Below are 6,538 nucleotides of genomic sequence, written 5' to 3'. Positions count from 1 at the left end.
TTTCAGATAGGAGGTTCCATATAAGGTCAAAAACTACATACTCAGATCTTCACCAAACTATGCAGGGATACATTGGATGTCAAGACACGTGGAAAAAACGTACAAAACAAGAGATTGGAGACATCAAGATTTTAGACGAATTTTTGAGGAATTTTCAAATTCTCAGAAATGAGGTTCCAGATAAGGTCAAAAACTACATACTCAGATCTTCACCAAACTTTGCAGGGATACATTGGATGTCAAGACACGTGGGGAAAACATACAAACCAAGAGATTGGAGACATCAAGATTTTGGACGAATTTTTTAAGAATTTTCAAATTTTCAGATAGGAGGTTCCATATAAGGTCAAAAACTACATACTCAGATCTTCACCAAACTTTGCAGGGATACATTGGATGTCAAGACACGTGGAAAAAACGTACAAAACAAGAGATTGGAGACATCAAGATTTTGGACGAATTTTTTAAGTATTTTCAAATTTTCAGAAAGGATGTTCCAGATAAGGTCAAAAACGACATACTCAGATCTTCACCAAACTTTGCATGGATACATTGGATGTCAAGACACGTGGAAAAAACATACAAAACATAGAATTGAGGACATCAAGATTTTTGGTCGAATTTTTTAAGAATTTTCAAATTTTCAGATAGGAGGTTCCAGATAAGGTCAAAAACTACATACTCAGATCTTCACCAAACGTTGCAGGGATACTATGCATGTCAAGACACGTGGAAAAAACGTACAAAACAAGACATTGGAGACATCAAGATTTTCGACGAATTTTTTAAGAATTTTCAAATTTTCAGATGGGAGGTTCCAGATAAGGTCAAAAACGACATACTCAGATCTTCACCAAACTTTGCATGGATACATTGGATGTCAAGACACGTGGAAAAAACATACAAAACATAGGATTGGGGACATCAAGATTTTGGTCGAATTTTTTAAGAATTTTCAAATTTTCAGATAGGAGGTTCCATATAAGGTCAAAAACTACATACTCAGATCTTCACCAAACTTTGCAGGGATACATTGGATGTCAAGACACGTGGAAAAAACGTACAAAACAAGAGATTGGAGACATCAAGATTTTGGAAGAATTTTTTAAGAATTTTCAAATTTTCAGATAGGAGGTTCCAGATAAGGTCAAAAACTACATACTCAGATCTTCACCAAACTTTGCAGGGATACATTGGATTGTCAAGACACGTGGGGAAAACATACAAACCAAGAGATTGGAGACATCAAGATTTTGGACGAATTTTTTAAGAATTTTCAAATTTTCAGATAGGAGGTTCCATTTAAGGTCAAAAACTACATACTCAGATCTTCACCAAACTTTGCAGGGATACATTGGATGTCAAGACACGTGGAAAAAACGTACAAAACAAAAGATTGGAGACATCAAGATTTTGGACGAATTTTTTAAGAATTTTCAAATTTTCAGATAGGAGGTTCCATATAAGGTCAAAAACTACATACTCAGATCTACACCAAACATTGCAGGGATACATTGGAGGTCAAGACACGTGGAAAAAACGTACAAAACAAAAGATTGGAGACATCAAGATTTTGGACGAATTTTTTAAAAATTTTCAAATTTTCAGATAGGAGGTTCCAGATAAGTTCTAAAACTACATACTCAGATCTTCACCAAACTTTGCAGGGATACATTGGATGTCAAGACACGTGGAAAAAACATACAAAACATAGGATTGGGGATATCAAGATTTTGGTCAAATTTTTTAAGAATTTTCAAATTTTCAGATAGGAGGTTCCATATAAGGTCAAAAACTACATACTCAGATTTTCACCAAACGTTGCAGGGATACTTTGCATGTCAAGACACGTGGAAAAAACGTACAAAACAAGAGATTGGAGACATCAAGATTTTCGACAAATTTTTTAAGAATTTTCAAATTTTCAGATGGGAGGTTCCAGATAAGGTCAAAAACGACATACTCAGATCTTCACCAAACTTTGCATGGATACATTGGATGTCAAGACACGTGGAAAAAACGTACAAAACAAGAAATTAGAGATATCAAGATTTTGGACGAATTTTTTAAGAATTTTCAAATTTTCAGAAAGGAGGTTCCGTATAAGGTCAAAAACTACATACTCAGATCTTCACCAAACTTTGCAGGGATACATTGGGTGTCAAGACACGTGGAAAAAACGTATAAAACAAGAGATTGGGTTCATCAAGATTTTGGACGGATTTTTTAGGAATTTTCGAATTTTCAGATGGGAGGTTCCAGATAAGGTCAAAAACTACATACTCAGATCTTCACCAAACTTTGCAGGGATACATTGGATGTCAAGACACGTGGAAAAAACGAACAAAACAAGAGATTGGAGACATCAAGATTTTGGACGAATTTTTGAGAATTTTCAAATTTTCAGATAGGAGGTTCCAGATAAGGTCAAAAACTACATACTCAGATCTTCACCAAACGTTGCAGGGATACTTTGCATGTCAAGACAGGTGGAAAAAACGTACAAAACAAGACATTGGAGACATCAAGATTTTCGACGAATTTTTTAAGAATATTCAAATTTTCAGATGGGAGGTTCCAGATAAGGTCAAAAACGACATACTCAGATCTTCACCAAACTTTGCATGGATACATTGGATGTCAAGACACGTGGGAAAAACGTACAAAACAAGAAATTGGAGACATCAAGATTTTGGATGAATTTTTTAAGAATTTTCAAATTTTCAGAAAGGAGGTTCCGTATAAGGTCAAAAACTACATACTCAGATCTTCAATAAACTTTGCAGGGATACATTGGATGTCAAGACACGTGGAAAAAACGTACAAAACAAGAGATTGGAGACATCAAGATTTTGGACGAATTTTTTAAGAATTTTCAAATTTTCAGATAGGAGGTTCCATATAAGGTCAAAAACTACATACTCAGATCTTCACCAAACTTTGCAGGGATACATTGGATGTCAAGACACGTGGAAAAAACGTACAAAACAAGAGATTGGAGACATCAAGATTTTGGACGAATTTTTTAAGAATTTTCAAATTTTCAGATAGGAGGTTCCAGATAAGGTCAAAAACGACATACTCAGATCTTCACCAAACTTTGCAGGGATACATTGGATGTCAAGACACGTGAAAAAAACATACAAGACATAGGATTGGGGACATCAAGATTTTGGTCGAATTTTTTAAGAATTTTCAAATTTTCAGATAGGAGGTTCCATATAAGGTCAAAAACTGCATACTCAGATCTTCACCAAACTATGCAGGGATACATTGGATGTCAAGACACGTGGAAAAAACGTACAAAACAAGAGATTGGAGACATCAAGATTTTGGAAGAATTTTTTAAGAATTTTCAAATTTTCAGATAGGAGGTTCCAGATAAGGTCAAAAACTACATACTCAGATCTTCACCAAACTTTGCAGGGATACATTGGATTGTCAAGACACGTGGGGAAAACATACAAACCAAGAGATTGGAGACATCAAGATTTTGGACGAATTTTTTAAGAATTTTCAAATTTTCAGATAGGAGGTTCCATTTAAGGTCAAAAACTACATACTCAGATCTTCACCAAACTTTGCAGGGATACATTGGATGTCAAGACACGTGGAAAAAACGTACAAAACAAAAGATTGGAGACATCAAGATTTTGGACGAATTTTTTAAGAATTTTCAAATTTTCAGATAGGAGGTTCCATATAAGGTCAAAAACTACATACTCAGATCTACACCAAACATTGCAGGGATACATTGGAGGTCAAGACACGTGGAAAAAACGTACAAAACAAAAGATTGGAGACATCAAGATTTTGGACGAATTTTTTAAAAATTTTCAAATTTTCAGATAGGAGGTTCCAGATAAGGTCTAAAACTACATACTCAGATCTTCACCAAACTTTGCAGGGATACATTGGATGTCAAGACACGTGGAAAAAACATACAAAACATAGGATTGGGGATATCAAGATTTTGGTCAAATTTTTTAAGAATTTTCAAATTTTCAGATAGGAGGTTCCATATAAGGTCAAAAACTACATACTCAGATTTTCACCAAACGTTGCAGGGATACTTTGCATGTCAAGACACGTGGAAAAAACGTACAAAACAAGAGATTGGAGACATCAAGATTTTCGACAAATTTTTTAAGAATTTTCAAATTTTCAGATGGGAAGTTCCAGATAAGGTCAAAAACGACATACTCAGATCTTCACCAAACTTTGCATGGATACATTGGATGTCAAGACACGTGGAAAAAACGTACAAAACAAGAAATTAGAGATATCAAGATTTTGGACGAATTTTTTAAGAATTTTCAAATTTTCAGAAAGGAGGTTCCGTTTAAGGTCAAAAACTACATACTCAGATCTTCACCAAACTTTGCAGGGATACATTGGATGTCAAGACACGTGGAAAGAACGTATAAAACAAGAGATTGGGTTCATCAAGATTTTGGACGGATTTTTTAGGAATTTTCGAATTTTCAGATGGGAGGTTCCAGATAAGGTCAAAAACTACATACTCAGATCTTCACCAAACTTTGCAGGGATACATTGGATGTCAAGACACGTGGAAAAAACGAACAAAACAAGAGATTGGAGACATCAAGATTTTGGACGAATTTTTGAAGAATTTTCAAATTTTCAGATAGGAGGTTCCAGATAAGGTCAAAAACTACATACTCAGATCTTCACCAAACGTTGCAGGGATACTTTGCATGTCAAGACACGTGGAAAAAACGTACAAAACAAGACATTGGAGACATCAAGATTTTGGACGAATTTTTTAAGAATTTTCAAATTTTCAGATGGGAGGTTCCAGATAAGGTCAAAAACGACATACTCAGATCTTCACCAAACTTTGCATGGATACATTGGATGTCAAGACACGTGGGAAAAACGTACAAAACAAGAAATTGGAGACATCAAGATTTTGGACGAATTTTTTAAGAATTTTCAAATTTTCAGAAAGGAGGTTCCGTATAAGGTCAAAAACTACATACTCAGATCTTCACCAAACTTAGCAGGGATACATTGGATGTCAAGACACGTGGAAAAAACGTACAAAACAAGAGATTGGAGACATCAAGATTTTGAACGAATTTTTTAAGAATTTTCAAATTTTCAGATAGGAGGTTCCATATAAGGTCAAAAACTACATACTCAGATCTTCACCAAACTTTGCAGGGATACATTGGATGTCAAGACACGTGGAAAAAACGTACAAAACAAGAGATTGGAGACATCAAGATTTTGGACGAATTTTTTAAGAATTTTCAAATTTTCAGAAAGGATGTTCCAGATAAGGTCAAAAACGACATACTCAGATCTTCACCAAACTTTGCAGGGATACATTGGATGTCAAGACACGTGGGGAAAACATACAAACCAAGAGATTGGAGACATCAAGATTTTGGACGAATTTTTTAAGAATTTTCAAATTTTCAGATAGGAGGTTCTATATAAGTTCAAAAACTACATACTCAGATCTTCACCAAACTTTGCAGGGATACATTGGATGTCAAGACACGTGGAAAAAACGTACAAAACAAGAGATTGGAGACATCAAGATTTTGGACGAATTTTTTAAGAATTTTCAAATTTTCAGAAAGGATGTTCCAGATAAGGTCAAAAACGACATACTCAGATCTTCACCAAACTTTGCAGGGATACATTGGATGTCAAGACACGTGGAAAAAACATACAAAACATAGGATTGGGGACATCAAGATTTTGGTCAAATTTTTTAAGAATTTTCAAATTTTCAGATAGGAGGTTCCATATAAGGTCAAAAACTACATACTCAGATCTTCACCAAACATTGCAGGGATACATTGGATGTCAAGACACGTGGAAAAACGTACAAAACAAGAGATTGGAGACATGAAGATTTCGGACGAATTTTTTAAGAATTTTCAAATTTTCAGATGGGAGGTTCCAGATAAGGTCAAAAACGACATACTCAGATCTTCACCAAACTTTGCATGGATACATTGGATGTCAAGACACGTGGAAAAAACATACAAAACATAGAATTGAGGACATCAAGATTTTTGGTCGAATTTTTTAAGAATTTTCAAATTTTCAGATAGGAGGTTCCAGATAAGGTCAAAAACTACATACTCAGATCTTCACCAAACGTTGCAGGGATACTATGCATGTCAAGACACGTGGAAAAAACGTACAAAACAAGACATTGGAGACATCAAGATTTTCGACGAATTTTTTAAGAATTTTCAAATTTTCAGATGGGAGGTTCCAGATAAGGTCAAAAACGACATACTCAGATCTTCACCAAACTTTGCATGGATACATTGGATGTCAAGACACGTGGAAAAAACATACAAAACATAGGATTGGGGACATCAAGATTTTGGTCGAATTTTTTAAGAATTTTCAAATTTTCAGATAGGAGGTTCCATATAAGGTCAAAAACTACATACTCAGATCTTCACCAAACTTTGCAGGGATACATTGGATGTCAAGACACGTGGAAAAAACGTACAAAACAAGAGATTGGAGACATCAAGATTTTGGA

Source organism: Lepisma saccharinum, unplaced genomic scaffold (assembly GCF_977018435.1).
Source record: "Lepisma saccharinum unplaced genomic scaffold, izLepSacc3.1 HAP1_SCAFFOLD_84, whole genome shotgun sequence".
In the NCBI taxonomy this organism is placed as follows: domain Eukaryota; kingdom Metazoa; phylum Arthropoda; class Insecta; order Zygentoma; family Lepismatidae; genus Lepisma; species Lepisma saccharinum.
The sequence above is the reverse complement of the archived record's forward strand: the minus strand, read 5'-3'. Positions refer to the sequence as shown.